The sequence below is a fragment of the Mobula birostris genome, chromosome 28 (assembly GCF_030028105.1).
Source record: "Mobula birostris isolate sMobBir1 chromosome 28, sMobBir1.hap1, whole genome shotgun sequence".
Taxonomy (NCBI): domain Eukaryota; kingdom Metazoa; phylum Chordata; class Chondrichthyes; order Myliobatiformes; family Myliobatidae; genus Mobula; species Mobula birostris.
Window position 1 is genome coordinate 19927657 of NC_092397.1, and position 25047 is coordinate 19952703.

At 46.6% G+C, this 25047-nt stretch overlaps 1 protein-coding gene and 1 non-coding gene across 2 annotated transcripts in view; both read right to left on the minus strand.

The window, feature by feature from the left end:
- LOC140189355 (uncharacterized) overlaps nucleotides 1-25047 on the minus strand; it is a 944498-nt gene that overhangs the window by 172341 nt on the left and 747110 nt on the right. The gene's annotated exons all lie outside the window — the stretch shown is intronic.
- Nucleotides 6478-6549, minus strand: trnam-cau (transfer RNA methionine (anticodon CAU)). Its single transcript has one exon. It is a non-coding gene; the product is annotated as a tRNA-Met (tRNA).

Below are 25047 nucleotides of genomic sequence, written 5' to 3' on the forward strand. Positions count from 1 at the left end.
AGACTGCCTCGGGGTGGATTCGATCCCATGATGTATGAAAGAAGAGATTGAGTGAGAAAGTGAATTCTGAAGTATGAGTGAGTGCCTGGATTGTGTGTCTAATGGTCAGGTGACAGTCCCTGTCCTGGACATCAGGAGGACTCCGGTGGCGTGTGTGTTGGCACGTTATCGAGCAGAAAGTGAGAGATATGGTGAGAAGTGGGTGGAATGGAAGAAACGAGTGCCTGCAAAAGTACAGATATAAGGAGAAAAATGGGAGAAAGTTAGCAGATGTCCTGTGACTGTTTACTGGAAGAGTGAAATGCAAAAAAAAAAGTTATATGATTCTCGCAGTAAGAGCAAAAAAAATGAACTAAAGTTAGAGAATGTAAAGGGACAGAAAGAACAGTCTACCTCAGTGTTTAACAAGAAACAACCGGTAACAGAGTCTGAGGAGCAAGTAATGTCTATAACCTGCTGTACACCTGCCTCCCCCAGGCACAGTTACAACAAAGCCCATCCCTCAGCTGTACTGAGTTTGATTCTGTTTACCACTTTGATAAGAAGATTAGAGCTGTGAAGGGAGCACTGGACCGCACTGCCCAGAGAAATCACACTTGCCAATGGAACTGCTTTGAACGATGGCAATAAACTTCTCATCATGGACTGCATAAATCCTCAGCTGTGAAGCGCTTCATGAGGATAAGGGTGAAGACTGTTACTGCAACCACTGAGAATGGGATCAGATTTAGTTTATGGTACGTGTAATGCCTATATCACCAGTGATCCTGCAACTTCTGTTAATGGCATTTGCAGTATTGGCTGGCAGGCCTACTGTCGTTTGCCAAGGGTATCCCTTTGCCTTTAAATGGGGTATTTGACCTGAACAGGACCTGTCCAGCGGTTATTGTTCTTTGGTGTATGTAGCAGCAAATACTAACACCTGCCAGCATTGAAGGACGAAGGAGACTGATGGGAGTAACTGGATTGTAGTGTTCCTGTTCTGGACACCTACCAGACAGACTCGAGAGAGCATCAGTATGACCCCAGTGTTGCAGTGATTGGCTAACGACACTGCTATAGTGCTACATGATACAAGTCTGGTCACCAATGACATTTCTAACAAAATGGGAGCAAGCTGCAATGTGGCCTTTCAAAGCTGACCAGAATTAAACTTTCTGTTGGCTGAGAGGGGAGGTAGTTGTGCCATCATTGTCTGGAATGATGCACAAACATCCTTGCTATATCTGAGAACATCACCGACTTTAGCCATGAAGATCCCGTTGGAAGCAATTAAGGTTAAGAAGTTTGGGCAGGAGAGACATCACCTTTGGAAGTCTATTCATTAGCTTCACTCCCTGCTCGGAAGATTCTGCAGCTCGAGTGTACAGTGGGCAAGGGTTATTTTCTTGCTGGTTTTGACACTTGTTCTCCTGTCCTGCCTGAGATCACTCTGTGTAGTAATGGTGCAAATAACAGCTGCCTCCATTACAGTTCAACAAGCCTCCTCTTCAGATAGTCACTGAGGAGAGCCGAATTCTCAGTGCAAGTCAACTGCAGCCACAATCCGTGTTGTCATTGACGAGGGAAGGGAAGTGGGAAGTCTGGAAGTTACAGCAAGTCAAGTTCATGTAGCGCCTTGGCAAAGGAAAGTTTACAGATAGTGTGCAGTCAACCTCGGCAAGAAAGGTCGTTAAAGGGCCGGCTTCCCCTTTTGCACACCAAAACAAGATGAGGATGCAAATGACGAGCTCTCGGAATATTGGCCACAAACAACAGAAATCTGCAGATGCTGGAAATCCAAGCAACACACACAAAACGCTGAAACAACTCAGCAGGCCAGGCAGCATCGATGGGAAAGAGTAAACGGTCGACGTTTCGGAACGAGATTCTGCATCAGGACTGATATTGGTCAGTTCCTTTACTAAGGTGGTGGGACCATATGGGAGTTGATATCTGACAACAACAGCACCGGTTTAAATGTGTTCGGAGTGATGGACTCCGTCACTGAGTGTAACAACGAATGCTGCTGAGATACAGACTCTCGGGTTGTATTTGAGGAAAGAGGTTGAACACAACGTCGCTCTCTTCTCGGAGCTACATTCTCGAGCTCACAGCAGCCGGGATATTCCAACTTTCCAATATCCGAAGAAATGATCACTTCAAAACCGAATTCCTTGTCCGCATTTACTTTTTAAAATTCATTATTCCTCTTGAATACAAATGCAGGAAAATGACATTCTCCCTGTCGGGGAATTGAACCCCGGTCTCCCGCGTGACAGGCGGGGATACCAACCACTACACTAACAAGGAACATCCCCTGGCATTTCGCTCTGTCATCTATATATAAGAATACAAATGGGTAAGTAGGATTATTTTGCGTTTGTTGACTGCAATTCTGGAGCCTTTTACTCGTGTCCTTCCCCCAGAAGTGTCTCAGGTTTCTCCAGTGATTCAGTCACCTACTGCGCTCGAAGATTAGCCGAAGTAAATTCTCTCATTACAGCCCAATTCCCTGTTGTTGGAAAGTTCATTAATAATCATATTTATATTTTATTTCTGCTTTTATAATGCGATAGGCAGAAAACGATGAGTAACTCTTCGAATTTTGAAGGGATCACTCCCACTTCAGTCCGATTCCTGGTGATTATTCACTGGACGTTGTGCTCTCCGGTCTGTCGGAGGATGGCGACATCAACTAGACAGAACATGAACTGCACCAGAGTGAGGAATTAGACTGACCAGCCGGAGAGCAGCTCGGGACGTCATTCGACGTCATACACCACTGCAGACAGTCAGTACCTGAGTCTCCTGCAGAATGATGGACCGATGGTGATATGATCGTTATATAAGTAATTTGTCCCGTTTTTTTTCCGTTAACTAAAAAGTAAAAGAGTGGTGAGAGTTGATATTGAACCACAGGAAAACTATGCTGGTGCGGTAGTAATGGGGACAAACAAATAGCAGATGAATTTCATGAGTACTTTTCTTGTTTCTTCATTGTGGAAGACACTAGCAGTGTGCTAGAATCTGTGACTGTTTGGTAATAGGTGTGAGTGCCATTGTTATTACAATGGAAAAGTCCTAGGCAGACCCAAAAGCATTATGGTGGATAAATCACCTGGGTCAGATGGACTACACCCCAGAGTCCTGAGAGAGGTTATTCAGGAGATAACTGATGCATTAGCAATGATCTTTCAAGAATCGCTTGATTCTGGTATGGTTCTGGAGGACTGGAACACTGGGAATGTCACTCCAGTCTTTAAGAAGGGATGAAGGGAGAAGAAAGGAAAGCATAGGCCAGTTAGCTGAATGTCTGTACTTGGGAAAGTGTTGGAGTCTATTATTAAGGATGCGGTTTCAGGTACTTGGAGACTAATGATAAAACAAGTCAAAGTCTTCATGGGGAAATCTTGTCTAACAAATCTGTCAGAGTTCTTCGAGAAAGTAACAAGCAAAATAGACAAACGAAAGGTAGTGGATGTCATTTACTTGGAATTTCAGAAGGCGATTGATAAGGTGCCACACATGGAACTGCTTAACAAGATAAAGCCCTATGGCATTACAGGACAGATACTGGCATGGATAGAGGAATGGCTGACAGGCAGGGGACCATGAAGAAATAGAACGGACCTTTTCTGGTTGGCTGCTAGTGAGCTAGTGGTGTTCTTCAGAGGTCAGTTTGAGACTGCTGATTTTCTCATTGTTTGTCAACGATTTAGATAATGGAATTGATGGCTCTGTTTACGGATGATATGAAGATAGGTGGAGGGGTTTGATAGTGCTGAGGAAGCAATGTGATTGTAGTGGGAATTGTGGCAGATGGAATACAGTGTTGCGAAATGTATGTACAACACGTCACAATTGTCTGCATTAAATTTCATCTACCAATATAAAGATGCAAAGTACTTATTTAGTATTTTAATCACATAATTTGGCTTCTGGCAGAAATTCCCTCGTTTATTTTTGAGAGCTCCTACATTCTCCACTGCAAACTTCCTGTTTTAACAGTCAGTAAAATACCATTGAATTTTCTTAATCTCACTCATGACGTTTAATGTTCCTTTTCTTGGAATATGGAACAAAAAAAAACAGGTCTAGCACTGGAAAGGCCATTCAGCCCATGATATTGTACTAATATTGATGCCAATTCATATTAAATGCCATCCTTCTGTTTATCAGCCAGTTACTTCATATTCACATGTTCATCTAAAAGCTTCGTAATCTCCAGCAACTCTCTGCTGCCATTGCTATCATAAACATGTCCTCTGCTATTGGCATTTCTACCATGGGGAAATGATTCTGACTACCCTCTCATGATTTTAAACACCTCCATCGGGTTTCCGCTCAGCTTCTGCGGTCCCAGGGAGAACACAAGTTTGTCTAAACATTCCTCAGGCCTCCTATACTCTAATCTGTGGAGCATCGTGGTGAAGGTCTTCGGCATCCTTTCCTGAGTGTCCATTCTCAACTCTTTCTGTGCCACTGGTGCTGCTTCATGCGCCCATGCTGAGCTCAAAAAAAAATCATCAACTTTGACTCCAACTTTCCAGGTGCCCTTAAATTCACTTCCACATGTTTGACACCTGTCTCTGATCTCTCAATAGTTTTGTCTCCATCTCTGGAGACAGACTATCTAGTGATATCTTCCTATAAACCTACTGACTCTCACAGCTATCCTGACTATTCCTCTTCCCACCCTGCCTACTGTACAAATGCCATCCCTTTTATTCGCCTCCACCACATCTGTTCCCAGGGTGAGGGTTTCCTTGTCAGATTATCAGCGGTGTCTTCCTTCTTCAGCGAACGGCATTTCCCTTCCTGTCTCATTCGTGCTACTCTCACCCTCATATATGCCTCCATTTCTCAGACATCTTCTCACTGCCATAACAGGGTTACAGTTCCCCTTGTTCTTACGTATCACCCCCGTGTGTCCCTTACCAGGGCAACATTTTACATAAATCCACCATCTTCAAAGGAATTCTAGCACTAAACACATCCTTGCCCCACCCTACTCTCCACTGTCAGCCGGGATCACTCTCTCTGTGATTCCCTTGTCCATTCATCCTCCCCACTGATCTCACTACAGACACTTATCCCTGTAATCGGAACATGAGCTACACCTGCCCCTGCACCACCATTCAGAAACACAAATCGTCCGTCCAGGAGAAGTAAAACTTCACCTGCAAGCCTGTTGAGATCGTCACCTGTACCTGGACAACACACACAAAATGCTGGAGGGACTCAGCAGGCATGGCAGAATAAATGGAAAAGACTACAGTCGACATTTCTGGCCGAGACCCTTCATCAGGAATGGAGAAAAGAAGACGAGGAGTCAGAGTTAGAAGGTAGGGGTAGGGGGGAAGAAACACAAGGTGAAAGGTGAAACAGTGAGAGGGGGAGGGGCCAGTGAAGTAAAGAGTTGGGAAGTTGATCAGTGGATGAGATACAGGGCTAGAGAGGAGGAATCTATTAGGAGAGGACAGAAAGCCATGGAAGAAAGAAAACAGGGAGAAACACCAGAGGGAGGTGATGAGCAGGTAGGAAAATAATGAGAGATGGAAAAGAAAATAGGAAATGGTAAAGGAGGCATGAACATTACCGAAAGTTAGAGAAATAGAAGTTCATGTCTGTGACGGGCGGGTTTACTAACCAATGACGAGAAACCAGCGCGAAAGTAAACTTGTCATTCAGATGTCCGAACACACGAGGCCTTACGGGGTCAAACCGATATTTCAGACATATTACATTTCTTCCTCTGCGACCGGAGAGGACTCGGGAATCCTTTCCCATTCAGTTACTTCTTTGTCGAGCACTGGCCAGAGGACACGCTCCAATTTGTGCCTGATTGTGCATTGGGATAAAGAGCATTCCCCAACAGGATTTATTGCCTGAGTAATCGATGCAGGGAACGATTGGAAAATCGAGAAAAGCGAGAGAGAAAGCGGGGGTCGGGGGAGGGAGGGGGCGAGAGAGAGAGAGAGAGGGAGAGAGAGAGAGAGAGAGAGAGAGAGAGAGAGAAGCTCCTCTGCATGGTTTTCTCATCTTTTTCTCCAGTCCTGATGAAGGGTCTCGGGCGGAAACGTTGAGTGTACTCTTTTCCATAGATGTCACCTGGCCTGCTGAGACCCTCCAGCAGTTTGTTTGTGTTGTTGTTCATTTTCTCTCTTTTCCAGTTATGACGAACGGGCATCCACCAGCAACATCAAACCTCTTCTTCCTGCAAATGTTGCCTACCCATTGCGTGTTTTCAGCATTTTTCTGTTTTTATACAAGACACGGGCTTTTTCTGCAGAGAATAGATGACATTAAGGTACCTCAATACACAATCGGTTAATCTTTCCAACCAAACAGAAACCTCCGCAAAAATTAAAAAGGATAACATATAAAAGTACAGTCCAGCCGAAAGCCAATGGATTTCCTTGCATCTACCAAAGATGGGATCCCGTCGTGTTTTAAAGCACACTGACAGAAAATTGTTGTTGGCAGCAGTTGAGATAGCAGAGGATGGTTTCGATCCATCGACCTCTGGGTTATGGGCCCAGCACGCTTCCGCTGCGCCACTCTGCTATGGAAAAAAAGCAGTATTGCTCTCCCATGAATGAGTGCAACTTCTTGCGTTTGTTTGTGTATGTGCGCGTATCATTCTGTGTGTGTTTGCGTTTGTGTGTGTTGGTATGGGTATGTGTTTTTGCGTATCTGTATATGTCTGGGTCTATATTTCAGTCTGTGTCTGTGTCTCTGTCTGTCTATGTCTGTGTCGGTGCCTGTATCTGTCTTTGTCTTGTCTATGTCTGTACATGTTTGGGTTTGTGTCTGTATGTCTGTGTCTGTTTCTGTTTATGTCTGTGTCTGTGTCTGTATATGTTTAGGTGTTGTCTGTATCTGTACATGATTGCGTCTGTGTCTGTGTCTGTACATGTCTGGGTCTGTGTCTGTGTCTGTATATGTCTGGGTCTGTGTCTACGTCTGTATATGTCTGGGTCTCCCTCTGTGTTTGTCCATGTTGCATCAATTCCATATTTCCCCCTTATTCCTACCCATTTACTTCACTTTCTGTTGTTAACTCTGTCTTCACTTTCGTTTCTTTCTTCCTTACTTTCTGGACCACCCTGTTATTCTCTCCATGTCGTTTATGCTTTACCCCATCTTGCACCTCGTTCCCGATATTTGCCAGTGAATGTGGTTTATCTTATTTAAATGTTAACATGGACAATTCATCACTCTTGTGTTTTTTTTTTATAAGTAATGACATTTTGAGCCACACTCGGGAATCACGACGTTCAATCCCGAGGTCCCATTGAAGTTCTAATCCTGTCCTGATCATTGAATGAATGTTCGATTTCCAAGTTGAACCAGAAGTTCACCTCGTCTCCCTGTGAACGGAACTGGCGGGTTTAGATACCGACTTGGTTTCCGCATCACAATCACAGACCTCAAACCATCCCTTCATCGGGATTTAGTTAGACCATAAGACCATAATACATAGGAGCAGAAATCAGTCATTCAGCTCATCGAGTCTGCTCCGCCATTCCATCCCGGCTGATCCCGGATCCCACTCAACCCCATACACTTGCCTCCACCGCAGTCTGCGGCTGAGCATTCCACAGATTTGTTACTCTCTGGCTAAAACAAAATCCTCCTTAACTCAGTCTAAAAGGTCTACCCTCAATTTTGAGGCTGTTTGCTCTAGTTCTGGACACCCCTACCATAGGAATCATCCTCTCCACGTCCACATAATCTTGGTTCTTCAACATTCAGTGGGTTTCAATGAGAATTGTAGTTGTTGCTGTAACGTTCAGAACACCACGGCTGAACTTTCGTCCCTTCCTTAAAAGTGGGGGTGTTTTTAGAATTTCCCTACCGAGGACTCATATGCAGCAAGGAACCATTCCTAACTATCCCATGGGTTACAAGGTTATCGTGGCGCCTTCACGACGGTAATGAAAGGCCAACGATAGTGCGGGAAATTTCTTCATCTGGGATTCTCTGCTCAGATTTCAAACTTCACAAACAACAATGTGGAAGAGCTGGGTTTGAACCCTGGACTTCACACTTGCGCTCCTCCACTGAGCTACGTCACCAGTGTCAAATGAACGATGATATCTTCTGTCTGAGACTCTGATCACAAAGGTTGGATGTTGGAAGCTAGACAATAGAAGTCGGAATAGGCTATTCGACTTTTCGAGCCATTTCCGCCATTCATTTCGATCCTGGTCACTCACCTAACCTCAGTTTCTCTTCTTGATCACTATGCACCCCCATTGATTCTTTTTGTATATGAAGATATGTCTGACCTCTCCTCGATTTATTCTCATTGTGGGGAGCTGCGTCAGGGAGAAAAGGAGACGTGACTGTCTGACGGTCCCACACCACTGACTTGTGAAATTTAAGGAGTTTAAGGCAAAGAAAAACAATAGCTTTTTTTAAAATATAAAATCAGTGTATCAGTTTAATAGGCCGATGTAAAGGCGGAAGAAGTAAATATTTCACCAAACACAAGACAGCACATTAGTCCTGAATAGAAACAGAACATTTTTGGAAATTCGCATCCAAGCCAAATTAAAGAGAAAATATTTAAATAGGAAATCACTTGTCACAATCTTACAGACTGAAACGGAATGACCATCAACTACCCAAATAAACATTGTTCCCTGCAGTCTGGAATGCCATCAACCGTGTCGTAGGGATGTCAGGTTGTGGGTTTATTTATCTTGCACGATGATGTGAACGAAACATCCAGACATCTTGGTCGGAAAATGACACAAAGAGAGTCAGTGGGGTCAATAAATCAGCCACTTGCCACAGAGGGCATGATGGGGGGTGTGATGCTGGGGGCTGTGTCTTCTGTTACATCCATCTGCCACCGGAGGGCAGAGAGGAGCTGGGTTTTGTGTTATAGCCACCTGCCAGCAGACGGCACAGAGGAGCTGGGTCTTGCGTTCGAGTCACCTGCCACCAGAGGGCAGAGAGGAGCTAGTGTCCGAAGGAACAACCGCAACATGTAATGGTTGCAAGACAAACGTTAGATATACTGGTGCCAAATGAGAGTTTGTATTGGTTTCATATTCCATGTTCTGTCCATTCATCTCATGGCAAACTGCATGCAAAGAAAGGTAGTATTCTATTTTATATATGTGGTTATCACTTTTAATGAATAAAACACACAACAGATACTGATGTTGTCCAAGGGAAGGGCAAGGGCCGATGCAGCTTGGCACCAGTGTCGTCGCAGGAGTTTCCAGATCGAGGTTGAAGGCAACGTCGGGCTGCCTTAGGGACTCCAGCTCCGGATTTGTCCTCAGGGTTTACTCCCGAAGCCTTTCCCATGAGTGGGTATGGCCGCAAGGCAGCAAAGTTTGAAATCAGAGTTTTCCCTCTCTTAGCGGCCAAAACGTTATATTAAAAATATTCAAAAGAACATCTAAACAAGCCTGATGCATTTTGGAAACAAGTCCTGTGAACTGATGAAGTTAAAATAGAACTTTCTGGCCACAAAAAAAAAATGTATGTTTGGAGAAAAAAGGGTGAAGTATTTCATGAAGAGAACCCCTCTCCAGCTCTTAAGCACGGGGATGGATCGATCATGCTTCGGGCTTGTGTTGCAGCCAGTGGCACGGGGAAGATTTCACTGGTAGAGGATAGAATGAATTCAATTAAATACCAGCAAATTAGCAGCTATACTACATTAGAGTTTGAAGAGATTTGTTATGTCCACAAATACACTCAGAAACATCAACTGATGTACCGTGAAGTGTATTTTGACAGGTTGCTTCACTGTCTGGTATGGAGGGCTACTGCACAGGACCGAACGAAGCTGCAGATGGTTGTACACTTAGTCAGCTCCATCTTGGGAATAAGCCTACAAAGTATCCAAGGAACAGTGTCTCAGAGCGGCAGTATACATGATTAATGACCTTCAGCACCTAAGGCCTGCCCCTTTCTCACTGTTACCATCAAGTCGGAGATACAGAAACATGAAGGCACACACTCAGTGGTTCAGTAATAGCCTCTTCCCCTCTGCCATCCGTTTCCTAAATTGACATTGAACCCTGGACACTATCTGGCTTGTATTAATATATAGTATTTCTGGTTTTTTTTGCACAATTTCTAATCTTTTCAATATATGTATACTGTTGTTTATATATTATTTATTTATTTATTATTCCTTTTTTTGTTCGACATTATGTTTTACCTTAAACTATTACTACTAATTAACAAATTTCACGTCACATGCCGTTGATAATAAACCTGATTCTAATTCGTCCACCTGCAGGTTCAGACTTATCCTTCATAACAACTACAGGAAATCCTCCAGAATTATACTCTGCAAATCTATCTCAATGAAACCCCAATCATCTCGCTAGGCTCATTTCCCACAATATCCCATGTCCCTTCCCTAGTGAACCGTCTACATCAGTCAATAATCTGCTGACATATCTGTTTCCCTCTCTTACTGGCTATTATAAGGCTTAGAGTATTACACTTTTCTTATTCCTGAGTCCCTCCACATTGTCTTACTGGTTGAGCTCCCGGGATGAGCTCGAGCTTGTGACATTCTGCCTGATCAGCAGTGCAGCTCCCCAACCTCTTTTAGCTTCCTCTGGACTCTATAAATCATCTAAATGCTGGAATATTTATATACTAGTCCTGACCTTCTTCCAACCAGATCTCTGTAATGGATGCAATCACTGTGCCGTGTATAAATGCAAGATCGAGCTACGTCTGCCTTAGCTGTTTTACACCCTACACTGAAATAAGCTCACTTTTGCCGTTCGGTCCCACTGTGCTCATTAAGGTGACCCCATTTTGACTTCCTTTAGGTGTTCTTTGACCTCATCTCTACCTTCCAGCAATGAACCAACTTACCTGTAGCTCTGTAGCTCTGGATACCAACATACCCTCCAGGGGCAACATGATCACAATCATCAGGGTGGCTTCAGCAAGATTCCGTGTGAGAATATGATTTACCCTTCAGTGTAACCCATCCTCCCTGTAAAACAGAGCCTAATGATGAGCGTTCCCGATGCCTTCCCTCCTGACCCAGATGGTTAGCCACACATTTGATTTCACCAACATTTGATCCCTTACGTCGCAAGCATGTGGCATCGAAAGTAATCCTGAAATCACCACCCCAGAGATTTTATTTTTTAAGTTACTGCTCACCTCCCTAACTTTTCCTTGCAGGAAGTTTTCTCTCTGTTGTTAGTTCTAATAAGGACCATGACATCTGGCTGCTCATCCTACCGTTTCAGAATGGTCTGTACCTTCTCACAGACATCCTTGATCATACCATGATGAAGGTAACGCACTTTCCTGCAACCTCACTCATTTGCACAGATATTCCTGTCTGTATATCCTGGCTAAAGAGTTTGCTGCGTGTGATCCATATCCTTCTATGTCCTGTATGTTCATGAACTTATCTAATATCCTCTTTGTAAGGAAATTGTTTTAAAATTCATTCAGTATTCATTTTTGATTCAGCCCAGGTTATTTACATATGCGTTCACAAACAAAGGCGACTGCACACGTGTTAAAAACAAAACACTTTATTAGATTCCGCACGGTTTTAGTACAGAAAGGAAAACAAATATCTACAATAGTAGCAGTACATGAATCAAAATAATTCTGATCATCCACCACAAACACAAGCCGATCTCAGGGTTCGAGGGAAACAGAGATCTGACAATGTCATGCAGCCTGTTCTGTCTCTCCCGTTCTCATTCTCTCTCTCTCTCTCTCTCTCTCTCTCTCTCTCTCTCTCTCTCTCTCTCTCTCTCTCTCTCTCTCTCTCTCTCCCTCTCTCCATCGCGATGTCTCATTACCTCTCTCCCCCTCAGGATGTCGGGATGACTCCTTCTCACGCTTACCCTCTCTCACGTCCTCTCCGTCGTGCGCTCTCCCTTGCATCCTCTTACTCACGATGTCTCATTCACTCACTATCCTTCGCGCCTCAGCCCTCGGGCTGTCTCCTTCTCCCGCTCACTCCTTCACTGTGTCTCATTCGCTCTCTTTATCTCTATCTTTTGCCCTCCCTGTCTCTATTTTCTCTATCTTCCGTCCCCCTCTCTCTCGCCATTCTCTCTCTCTCTCTCTCTCTCTCTCTCTCTCTGTCTTTCTCTATCCCTATATTTCTCACAGAGCTACAAGTGAAGGTAATGGTATTTGTCTTCAATTGTAAAAAAGAAATCTGTTACATAAAGATAGTTCAAGGTGGCAATAAGAAGGGAAACTTCCAGGTAGAGAAGGAGGAGAAAAGAGTATGAAGGAAAAGACGGGTTGTGATAGAAGCAGGAGTGGTTGATCGAGACGAAAATATTTTCCAAGGTCAGGCAGTTTTGTCAGAACCGGGAAGCAGGGGAAACAGGTTCGCCTCAAGTTTCAATTTAACAGGGCAGGACATGAGGGGAAAAGGGGATTTTTTGGGAAGGTGAGGCCAATGATGCTGTCGGGATCAACTGTAAACAGCTGTCTTGTCACTCTAAGCAACACACACAAAACGGAAAAGAGTAAACAGTTGACAGGATGCAGATGAACTGTGTCGGCCAGAAACGTCGACAATTTACTCTTTTCCGTAGATGCTGCCAGACCTGCTGAGTTCCTCCAGCATTTTGTGTGTGGGAAAGTGTAAACAGTCGACGGTTCGGGACGAGACACTTTATCAGGATCTGATATTGTGTGAGTTGTTTTGTATTGCGAGCATCTGCAGATTTTCTTGTGTTTGTTTTGTAACTCTATTCATCACATTGTTTCCATTTATCCACAAGTGGGGAGCTAGAATAGGGCGTACGAAGGCAGCTAAATTGCAATACTTTACAGCATTTATTTCTAACGTTTCGTGAGTTTCAAAATCAGATTCAGTGGGTATTTGACCGCATTCTTTAGTTCTTGTCGGAATTTGCTCTGAGTCAGGGCGTAAATACACGTGTTGGTGCAGGAACTGAGAATCTGTAGCATTGCCGATGTGTGGTCTGTGACGTAAAGGGGATCCGTGATAGAATAAACATAACTCTTGGTAATCCGTCCATAGTTAGAAAATACCACCAGTGTTCTCCACAACAATATGAAACTACCGGTGATGCTGAAGAGCAAAACGATGGATTTGCGTCGGTTCTCCATCTCCCGGTCCTTGTCATTCTCTCCACTCTTTTGTCCCCGGAGCCCCCTGCGGGCTCGACTGGCCGCTAGAATCCGCCTGACAGCCAGAATATTGAACAGCAACATCAGAATGAAAGGGACGCAAGGACAGAAAATGCGGTAAAAAATCTCAAATGCGGCCCATGAGGGAGAGTTTGTGAAGCTCGTTGTTAAGATACAATACCAGGAAACAGCATCGATTGTTTCTCCAGACTCGTACACAAAGCCCCAGGGGACAGTCTCGAAACAGGCCAGCACACTCACTCTCCCGATAACCACAGCCGCCGTTCTCTCGGTGCAATATTTTGTTTTCAGCTTCTCACAGCAAATAGCCACAAATCGATTCGATCGACGGTGAAAGCGACAGTCAGCCAGACTGAGTTGGCAGTGCTCGCAAACATCAACCACGTGACGGGTCGGCACACAGGAGTGATTCGCAGGAATGATCGGGGAAAATAAATCTCAGCAGTCCACTTCAGCAGCGGATTCGAAATAACGACAAGGAGATCAGCCGCTGCCATTCCCACAAGGTAGAGAGTGATACATTTCGAGGGACATCTCTTTTCCCGGGACAGGATCACAGTCGCCACCAAGTTCGCTGGAAGAGAGACAGGGAACAGCAGTTTGAGAAAATCCAAACAGAAGCCAATTCTGCAGTTTGAGCGGATCCTGTAATGTTTCCACTTAATTCTTGGATTTAGCGGCGGGAGGCTCGAGAGAGCGCGCAGAGCTGGCGGAGACATAGAACGACTTTGCACCGTAAAATAATTTGAATACGGATTACTTACTGATGATCAAAATGTGAAATGCCAGTGGAAAGCTAAAACTGGGTAACTACCTCCTCTGAGCCATTACTGGATGGAACATTTTCTGCCGGTGCCTTCCCCGTGTCGTTCGGACACTGATGACGGGATTCTTCCATTACACAATCACCAACTTCCATGGCGATCCCTGTCAGCGACAGAACTGCCGAAGGACGGAACAAAAACAAGAAATGCTGGAAAAGCTCATTCAGGTAAAACAGAATATGTGGGGGAAAAAAACAGGTAAAATATCTCTCCTCAGAACTGTTGTCAGATAGACCCAGACACGTGTGTTAACTGCTTTCTTTTTCTGTACAATCTGCTTGGCGTTTCGTGTTTCCAGCATTCCCCGAATTTGTTTCCTATTCCAGCTCTTGCCTTGTCACTCAAGTTACAACACATTGACAGATTTCTGACACAACCTCACGACAGTCATGATTCCTCCCACTGAATCCATCGCAGATAAGCATGAGAGAGGAATTCAATGTCCAGCGGCAAACTCGATGCCGCAGTCAGATGTCTGTAACGGTGTCAGATGTAGATATAATAGAATACATTTCACAGTATGGATAACTATGAAGCACCACGTCGCTTGTGATAATCTGCTCAACAAGTATTTCATTGTGTTGTCCGTCAGTTATATTGCACAAAGTTATTAAAAATCCACATCATGGAACTCCTGACATTTGCTAAAGTGTTACTGCCAGTCGATGGATTGAACATCGCACCTAACTCAGTCAACCGCTCATTTACAAATATGGACAATCAATCAATTGGTTGAAAGTCCGCGGGCTGTTTCAACACAATATTTGCAAATTCAGTGCAGCTGCTACAAGACCAAAAATACAGAAACCCGAGCATCCCATTATGGATCCCAAACCGCTGGTAGAACGCTGCCTGACCCATTCAGTTCCACAGAGTTTGGCGGATTCCCTGAGTTCCTGCAGCCGTTTGTTTTAGATCCTGATCCCAGAATCCATAGTCCCGCTGTTTCCAATCCAAACCTGAAATGCGGAATACTGGGACTGGAATGTGGCAGTGACAGGACAATCAGAACATTGGAATTGAAAATGACTTCTCACCAACAGCAGCTGACACTGCGACTTACTGGGTATTCCAAAGGCTGAAATAATAGGATAGTAAATGTCTCGTATCCGCCAGATGACTGGATACACCATTTCATGAGAATCTGAGATTCCTGTTGCTCCTGAATTCACAGCTCCGCCAGACACTGAGCTGATGCTTCACATCAACCCGGATTTATACAGAGGCTCAGTCTCCAGAGATACGGTTATACTCTTCACTAACTTTCTCAGTTACAGTTACTTGAACAAACAATTTCAGTCTCTGATGTACATCTACTGTGTACATGAATAATCTTTGTTGTTACGTCAGTAGTGTTTCCAGTGGAAATAGACCGGTAGCTTTAATTACAAAGACTGAACCTTGTCACGGAGCAGCTACATATAGAGATTTCATTTTTGTTGTCTAATTATTCCGTATTCAACGAAGATCAGCGACGCTGTCCGACACCTACCTTTTTCTGTAGTTTCCCATTTTGATCTGTCCTTCAGTCACTCAGCTTCATCCTGGTCAATAAGGATACAATAGAGAAAAAGGTCGGGATGGAAACGATCAATTGACCATATTGCTAATGTCGAAACGCGACAAAATCTGCAGATGCTGGAAATCCAAGGGAACACACTAGAATTCTGCTGAGATGCTCTAGGACTTTGTGTTTGGTATTTCTGATGCAGTCGTCTTATATACACGTCTTACATTTGACAAAGTTCAAAAGACAATTGGAAAGTAATGTGTTATCCATCAATAGAATGTGAAGACCGGTAAAATAATAAAAGTAGTCCTCGAAATTGGAAGAACAATAGTTGTAGGATGACTAAAAGTGAACGAGAAAACGACTAGCTTGAGATACAGAGAGAGAGAAAAAGAGAAAGAGAGAGAGAGAGTTAGTGAGAGAAAACAGGCTCTGTGACATTGTCGAATCTGTGGTGCCCTCTTAAACTGAGATCGGATTGTTTAATGGATGATACATATTATTTTGATTTCTGTACTGCGAGGTACAAAATGAATACATTGCATTCATTGACGTTCACTAAGGAGAAGGACCTGGAGGAAAGCGAGATCGGGAAGCGGGTATGCTGACATTCTCGGGCGTGTTGATCCTAAGCAAGAGGTGTTGTTGGGTCTCTCAAAGTGCATTGAGGTGGATAAATACCTTGAGGGATTTAGTCCACTGGGGGACACAGACCACATGCGGGCAAACATACAGATCGAACTGACGTCATGGTCAACACACACACAGTGAGCTGAGGGGAGTGTTCCTGTGCTGTTCTGTTCACTGTAAATTGTTCAATGATTTGAGAAGAATGGGCAAAGGATCAAAGGAGCATGAAATGAAATTCTTATTTTTACACTGACTGTTGTTCTCATCTGGGACACACTGCCTGCAGGCGTGATGAGAACAGCCAATCAAATTGTTCAAAGACGAACTGGACAGGTCCTTCCGAAGAAGTAACCTGCAGATCATGGGAAGAGAATTGGGAATGGGACAGTGGGAATGCTGTACTATAGACTTGACGCTCCACACTATAGAATTGATGGGTTGAATGTTCTAGTGTATCCCCCAATGATCCTGTGTCCACTAATGATCTGAAACAGTCAGTCTCGTCTCCAGGAAACAGCTAATTTTGTCATGGTCTGGTCTGTGTAATCTGCATTCCGGATCACGGTCCGCTGCCTGCTCCCTATTCCAGGTTTTCCGGTATTCCTCAGATTCTGTTGTGGCCGCTGATTCTTATTTGGCTGGCCTCATAAATAGCTTCAGGATTGAGCCTCTGGCAGCTGGATTGTTCCTGTCCATACCCCCTGTCTGAATCCCTTCTGTTCCCCTTCCTTCTTTGACCCTCCAGAAGCCCTGCCTCTCCTTGCCTCGTCTGAAGCCTTGTTTCACCTTGCCTTGTCTGAAACTCTCGTCTGAAGCCTTGCCTCGCCTTGCCTCGTATGAACCTTAGCTTCGTCTGAAGCTAAGATTCTCCTTGCTTCGTCTGAAACTTCGCCTCGCTTAGCTTCGTCTGAAGCTTAGCCTCTGCTTGCCTCGTCTGAAGCTTAGTCTCTCCTTGCCTCGTCTGAAGCTTAGTCTCTCCTTGCCTCGTCTGAAGTTTAGTCTCTTCTTGCCTCGTCTGAAGCCTTGCATCGCTTGCCTCGCTTGCCTCGTTTGAAGCTCTGCCTCACCTGCACCGATGTCAAGTTCAGTCGCCGGAGCAAGGTAAGGAACTGTCTATCGTTGTTTTGAATTTTCTATGTCCACGCCTTCGCGAGGTAGGTCAGGCAGTCTGACGCTGCCTTGTGTTGGGAACCGTCCTATCATATTCTGTGTTCTGTGTTTCAGTCCCGGCCCTACGTCCTGTTTCCAAGGTGCCGGGGGGGGGGGGGGGGGAGATGGTCCCGGCTCTGTGTTCCATGTTCCTGTCTCTTCCTTGACCAAGTCAAGTCTTCGGGATCTCGTCCAGTTCTAGCCACGTCCAAGAACCTTGTCCTGTCCGAGCCTCGGCTTTGTATTCTCGTCGTGTCTATGTGTCTCTCCCAGCCCAAGAGTACCTTGCCCAGCCCGGTGCTGGGGGTCCATCGTCCTGTATTGTGTTTCCATTGTCCTGTCCAGGAGTTTCATGTCCAGTCCTGTTGCTACTCCTCGTCCTGTAGGCACGTCTTGTCCTCGTCTAGTTCTGGAGACGGAGCCCGAGTCAAGTCCCAGGTTCTGGGGCGTTGCCCAGTTTCTGGCTCGTAGTCCAAACCCAAGCCTCGAAAAAATCCACAGACATGTCCAGTCCTGTAGCCGCATCATGTCCTCGCCTTGTTTCAGGGTCCGAGCCAGAGTCAAGACGCAGGTTCTAGGTCATTCACCAGTCTCTGACTCGGAGTCCAAGCCCAGTTTCCTAGTTCGATGGTCCTTCTCCTGGTTCCGATAAACTAGTCAAGTCCTAGCCCAAGGTTGTGTTCTTGTCCTAGCTCCTAGTTTGCATCCACTCACGTCCATAACTCTAGACTCTAGCTATGTCCAGTTCTTAGTAATTCAGTGTCTGTGTCTTGCATTTGGGTCCGATCCCAGCGCCCTCACCATGACAAAACTGTCCAGCAGACTTGGTCCCAGCGACACAAACAATGTCGTTTAACTCTGGCTATCCTGGGTTCTTTCGCGTCGAATGCCCCACCCCCACCCGCTCATGTCTTCAATAGTCTGGGATGCGTTTTGGGTCTCCTGGAGGCTCCCATTGAGCGGGGAATGCTGTCATTGCCCGGTCCGTGAAATCCACATTCCGGTTCACGGTCCAGTCCATGCACCTTATTCCAGGTATTCCGGTTTTCCCCACTTTCTGTTGAGGCAGCTGAATCTCGTTTAGCTGGCCTCGTAAACAACTTCAGGATTCAGTCTCTGGCTGCTGGATTGCTCCTGTCCATACCTCCTGACTGAATCCCGTCTGTTGCCTCGCCTGAAGCCTTGCCTCGTCTGAAGCCTTGCCTCGTCCTGTCTCGTCTGAAGCCTTGCCATGCCCTGCCTCGCCTGAAGCCTTGTCTCGTCTGGACTCGTCTGAAGCCTTGATTCGTCTCGACTCGTCTGAAATCTTGCCGCGCCTTGTCTCGCCTGAAGGCTTGCCTCGTCTGAAGCCTAGATTCGTCTCGCCTCGTCTGAAGCCTAGACTCGTCTCGCCTCGTCTGAAGCCTAGACTCGTCTCGTCTCGTCTGAAGCCTTGACTCGGCTTACCTCGTCTGAAGCGTTGCCTCGCCTTGTCTCGTCTGAAGCCGTGCCTCGCCTGAAGCCTTGTCTCGTCTGGACTCATCTGAAGCCTTGATTCGTCTCGATTCGACTGAAGCCTTGCCTCATCTGAAGCATTGCCGCGCCTGAAGACTTGCCTTCTAAACTCTTGCCTCGACTGAAACCTTGCCTCGTCTGAAGCCTAGACTCTTCTCGACTCGTCTGAAGCTTTGACTCGTCTCGACTCGTCTAAAGCCTTGACTCGGCTGGCCTCGCCTGAAGCCTTACCTCGTGTGAAACGTTGTCTCGCCTTGTCTCGTCTGAAGCCTTGTCTCGTCTGAGGCCTTGCCTTGTCTGAAGCCTTGCCGCGCCTGAAGACTTGCCTCTCTAAACTCTTGCCTCGACTGAAACCTTGCCTCGTCTGAAGCCTAGACTCTTTTCGACTCGTCCGAAGCTTAGACTCGTCTCGACTCGTCTGAAGCCTTGATTCGTCTCGACTCGTCTGAAGTCTTGCCACGCCTTGCCTCGCCTGAAGGCTTGCCTCGTCTGAAGCCTAGACTCGTCTCGCCTCGTCTGAAGCCTAGACTCGTCTCGCCTCGTCTGAAGCCTAGACTCGTCTCGCCTCGTCTGAAGCCTAGACTCGTCTCGCCTCGTCTGAAGCCTAGACTCGTCTCGTCTCGTCTGAAGCCATGACTCGGCTTACCTCGTCTGAAGCGTTGCCTCGCCTTGTTTCGTCTGAAGCCTTGTCTCGTCTGAAGCCGTGCCTCGACTGAAGCCTTGTCTCGTCTGGACTCGTCTGAAGCCTTGATTCGTCTCGATTCGACTGAAGCCTTGCCTCATCTGAAGCATTGCCGCGCCTGAAGACTTGCCTCTCTAAACTCTTGCCTCCACTGAAACCTTGCCTCGTCTGAAGCCTAGACTCTTTTCGACTCGTCTGAAGCTTAGACTCGTCTCGACTCGTCTGAAGCCTTGATTCGTCTCGACTCGTCTGAAGTCTTGCCACGCCTTGCCTTGCCTGAAGGCTTGCCTCGTCTGAAGCCTAGACTCGTCTCGCCTCGTCTGAAGCCTAGACTCGTCTCGTCTCGTCTGAAGCCATGACTCGGCTTACCTCGTCTGAAGCGTTGCCTCGCCTTGTCTCGTCTGAAGCCTTGTCTCGTCTGAAGCCGTGCCTCGACTGAAGCCTTGTCTCGTCTGGACTCGTCTGAAGCCTTGATTCGTCTCGATTCGACTGAAGCCTTGCCTCATCTGAAGCATTGCCGCGCCTGAAGACTTGCCTCTCTAAACTCTTGCCTCGACTGAAACCTTGCCTCGTCTGAAGCCTAGACTCTTCTCGACTCGTCTGAAGCCTAGACTCGTCTCGACTCGTCTGAAGCCTTGACTCGTCTCGACTCGTCTAAAGCCTTGACTCGGCTGGCCTCGCCTGAAGCCTTACCTCGTGTGAAACGTTGTCTCGCCTTGTCTCGTCTGAAGCCTTGTCTCGTCTGAGGCCTTGCCTCGTCTGAAGCCTTGACGCGCCTTGCTGGGTCTGAAGCCTTGCATCGCGTTGCCTCATCTGAAACCTTGCCTCGTCTGAAGCCTAGACTCGCCTCGACTCGTCTGAAGCCTAGACTCGTCTCGACTCGTCTGAAGCCGTGACTCGTCTCGACTCGTCTAAAGCCTTGACTCGGCTGGCCTCATCTGAAGCCTTACCTCGTCTGAAACGTTGTCTCTCCTTGTCTCGTCTGAGGCCTTGTCTCGTCTGAAGCCTTGCCGCGCTTTGCTGGGTCTGAAGCCTTGCATCGCGTTGCCTCGTCTAAGACCTTGCCTCGCCTTGCCTCGCCTGAGGCCTTACCACGCACGTAACGGTCGCCTGCACCGCTCTCAAATTTAATCGCCGGAGCAAGATAAGGATCTGTCTATCGTTCTTTCGTGCTGCCTCTGTGTTCACGCCTTTACTAGGTAGGACTGGCCGCTTGCCGCTAACTAGTGTTGGGAACCCTCTATATCCACGCCTTCTTTAGGTAGGTCTGGCCGTTTGCCTCTACCTCGTGTTGGATCTGTTTGTGTCCACGCCTTCTTTAGTTAGTTCCAGGCGTCTGCCGCTGCATTGTGCTGGGAACCGTCTTGTCATATTCTGTGCTCTGTATATGAGTCCCGGCCCTACGTCCTATTTCGAAGTAGGGGACCCGGTTCTGTAGTCCATGTTCTGTCCCTCCCTTGACCAAGGCCCTGCGTTCCTGTCTCTCCCTTGACCAAGGTTTTGCCTTCCTGTCTCTTCCTCGACCAAGTCTTCAGGGTCTCGTGCAGTTCTAGCCACGTATAAGAACCTTGTCCTGTCCAAGCCTCGGCTTTGTGTTTTCGCCTTGTCCATGTGTCTCGCCCAGCCCAGGAGTACCTTGCCCAGCCCGGTGCTGGTGTTCCTTCGTCCCGTGCTGGGGTTCCCTTGTCCTGACAAGGAGTGTCACGTACATTCCTGTTGCTAGTACTTATTCTCTAGCCTTGTCCTGTCCTCGCCTAGTTCTGGAGTACGAACCCGAGTCAAGTCCAAGGTTCTGGGTCCTTGCCCAGTCTCTGGCTCGGAGTCCATACCCTAGCCTCGAGGAAACCCGAGTCGTGTACAGTCCTGAAGCCACATCATGTCCTCGCCTAGTTCCGGCGTCCTTGTCTAGACTCTGGCTCGGAGTCCATGCCCAGGCTGCTAGTTCAAAGTTCCTTGTCCTGGTTCCGCTATCCTAGTCAATTCCTAGCCCAAATCTGTGTTCTTGTCCCAGCTCCTAGTCTGCATCCAATCACGTCCCTAACTTTGGCAGTCCGGGCACCAGCTTAGAAGAGCACCCACCTCTCGAAGTTTCTAGTTTACATGGAGATACATACCCTCGGCGTCCTCCGAGAGGGAGGGAGAATGATGGACCCAATCGGACGGATACAGTTAATTACAGGGAACGACCACGACCAAGAGCTAGGATAAGAGGCTCTGATTGTCCAGTTTGTTGGCGTGGGAGAGCGTTTTCCAGCATCAAAGGTTTACGAGTCCACCAAGCAAAGTTGAAGTGCTATGCCATCCCAGTGGATGAAGATGAGATTTCTTCACCAAGCACAGATAATGTGGTGTTTTCAACCATTGATTCACAAGCCACCCCGATTCGCTTTGGACAGAGTCATCATACTCCAGGTCAGACGAGCGATAACACAGGACAGGTTTCAGACCACAGTACCCAGGTAGATTCTTTGCATGATGGTGGTGGTGAGGAGGTAGAGAAGATGAGGAAGATCAAGTGGCCAGCAATGGCAGATGAGAAGGCTTGGCGTGTATTTGATGAGGATATCAGTATGATGTTGGAGAACACTCTCAGGAGAACATCAAAGAGAAAGTTAGAAGTGATGGGCGATATGATTTACGATGTTGGAAAGTGCAGGTTTGGTTTGGCTTAATTGAAGAAAACAAAGCCTACACAGCAACCAAGTAGGGTCCAGAAGGAGATTAGTAGGTTGAGGAGAGAGCTCAGATCGTTGAGACAGAGGTGGAAGGTAGCCAGTGAGGGTGACAAGCAAGGGCTTGCTGATCTCCGAGAGCATTTTCGAATGAAGTTAGAATCACTCCGTCGTGCAGAGTCAGAAGGTAAAAAGAGAAAGAAGAGAGAGAAGGCAAGAGAGTCGTTTTTTGAGAATCCTCACTACTTCACAAATAAACTGTTTGAACAAAGTAAGAGTGGGCAGCTTAACATCTGTCAACAAGAACTTGAGGATCACCTGGCAAGCACTTACTCTAATGAACAGCGGGAGGCTCCTTTGCTTGACGTTTCAGGGCTTGTTACGCCTACCAAGCCAGGAGTGAAGTTCGATCTGTCAGAACCCAAACTGGCAGAAGTCGAACGGTTCATCAGAAAGGCAAGGTCAGGTTCAGTGCCAGGACCTAATGGAGTGCCGTATAAGGTGTTCAAGAAGTGTGAACAGCTGAGGAAAAGCTTGTGGAGATTGTTAAAGGTGGTGTGGAGACAAGGGGTGTTCCTTTGTCATGGAGTGAGGCTGAACGACTATACATCCCGAAGGAAGAGAATTCTTCTACATTGAATCAGTTCCGACCAATTTTACTCCTGAATTTAGAAGGGAAGTTTATGTGTGGCATTCTGGCAGAAAGACTATCTTCATTTGTGATTGAGAATGGATTAGTAAATACATCTGAGCAGAAGGCAGGAATACCAGGCTTCCCAGGACGTCTTGAACATTTTAGTATGATATGGCAAACCATCCAGGAGTCAAAAAGGCTGAGAAGAAATCTGGCTGTAGTTTGGCTTGATCTGGCAAATGCATATGGTTCTATGACCCATGTCCTGATTGGGTTTGCGATGGAATTCCTATGGATTCCTGCTAAGCTGAGGAACTTTGTTATGCAGTACTACAACGATTTCCGGATGAGGTTTCTACTCAGCAGTTTACAACTAGGTGGCAGAGCTTGGATGTTGGAATCCCAATGGGATGTGCAATTTCACCCATCCTTTTTGTGTTAGCCATGGAGGTTATTATGAGGGCTGCAGAATCAGCGGGACCAGGAGTCGCACTTGATGGCGGAGAGGAGTTACCACCAATACGAGCGTTCATGGATGACCTTACACTTTTGCGTCCCAGCACGGAGGCAGTGCAAAATGTACTGTCTAGACTCGAGAAGCTAATGGATTGCGGAAGAATGAAGTTCAAGACCAAGAAGTCAAGGAGCCTTGTTCTTAGGAGAGGAAAGCTGGTTGACTTTCATTTCACCATTTGTAGAGAGGAGATTCCATCCATTCAGGACCAACCAGTTAAGAACCTCGGGCGATGGTACACAGATGAGCTGAGAGACACCAAGAGGGTTCAATAGACAAGAGAACAGATCAGCAGAGGTCTGATGCCTGTTGACAATTGTGGCTTGCCTGGCAAGTTGAAGTTGTGGTGCTTGCAGTACGGACTGATGCCATGGATAATGTGGCCACTAACTGTCTATGAAGTGGCAATGTCCCACGTTGAGGCAATGGAACGGAAGATCAACAAGTATGTGAAGAAGTGGCTTGGACTACCGAGCAGCCTCACCAATGTTGCAATCCACGGTAACCAGACAAAGCTTACCATCCCAGTGCAATCCCTTGTTGAGGAGGTCAAGGTAGCCGAGGTAAGATCATTCTTGATGCTTCGAGACTCAAAAGGCCCTGTCATCAAGAACACCCAGCCGGATGTGAGATCAGGCAGGAAGAGGTCAGCCCGTGTAGCAGTTGATGAGGCAGAGTCCAGATTGAAGCACAAGAAGACGGTTGGGGCTATCCAGCTAGGCCGCCAGGGACTTGGATGGACAACCCACAATTGGTGGTCATCTTCTACAGGTAAGGAGCGCCGTGAGCTTGTAACACAAGAAATACGAGAGGAAGAAGAGGAGAGGAGGTTGACTAAAACAGCTGGCCTGGCCAAACAAGGGGCTTGGACCCGGTGGGAAAGTGTTGAACAACGACACCTATCTTGGATTGTCCTGTGCAGATGGAACAGCTCCGCATTTCTTTTTTTATGCAGAGCAGCGTACGATCTGCTTCCAACACCTGCCAACTTCAGCACCTGGTATGAAGATAAGCAGACAGGTGTGCTGCTTGTGGCGAGGAGGGAACACTTCAACATATCTTGAGTGCATGCAGGGTCAATCTTTCCAGCGGCATGTACACTTGGAGACATGACAACGTTCTCAAAGTTGTAACAGAAGCGGTTGAGCAGAGAGTACTGCAGCACAACTTATCTCATGTCCCATGCTTCACAGAACATCGTATATCATTTGTGAAGGAAGGCTCCAAGTCAAGGGTGTACAGCATAGGCTCACGATCAAGCATATTTTCTTCAGCCAGTGATTGGTGTGTCAAGGCTGACCTGTACGGGAAAGGCAGTTTCCTTGAGCAAATAGCTTTCACAAAATTGCGTCCAGATATAATCGTATGGTCTGACACCAGTAGAGAAGCGGTTATTGGTGAACTCACAGTCCGCTGAGAAGACAACATGGATGAAGCCCATGAGCGCAAGTTAACCAAGTATGCAGAATTAAGATCAGAGTGCAGAGACAGAGGGTGGAAGGTCTCATGCTATCTATTCGAAGTAGGCTGCCGTGGATTTATTGCGTTCACTCTCCAGAAGTGGCTGCGTGACTTTGTCTTCACTAGAAGAGAGATCAAGTCAACCAGCAGGGCTGTAGCTGAGGTAGCAGAGAAAGGATCAGCATGGGTGTGGACCAAGTATATCCAGAGGGGCAGATAGTCAGACTGTGTATACATATCTTGCAAACCCTTCAGTAGTTGCATAGACGCCTGTAGAGCAGACTATCGGTTGGATGGAAGTGACCAACAAATCTGATAGAGGCAGATGCCGAGTTGT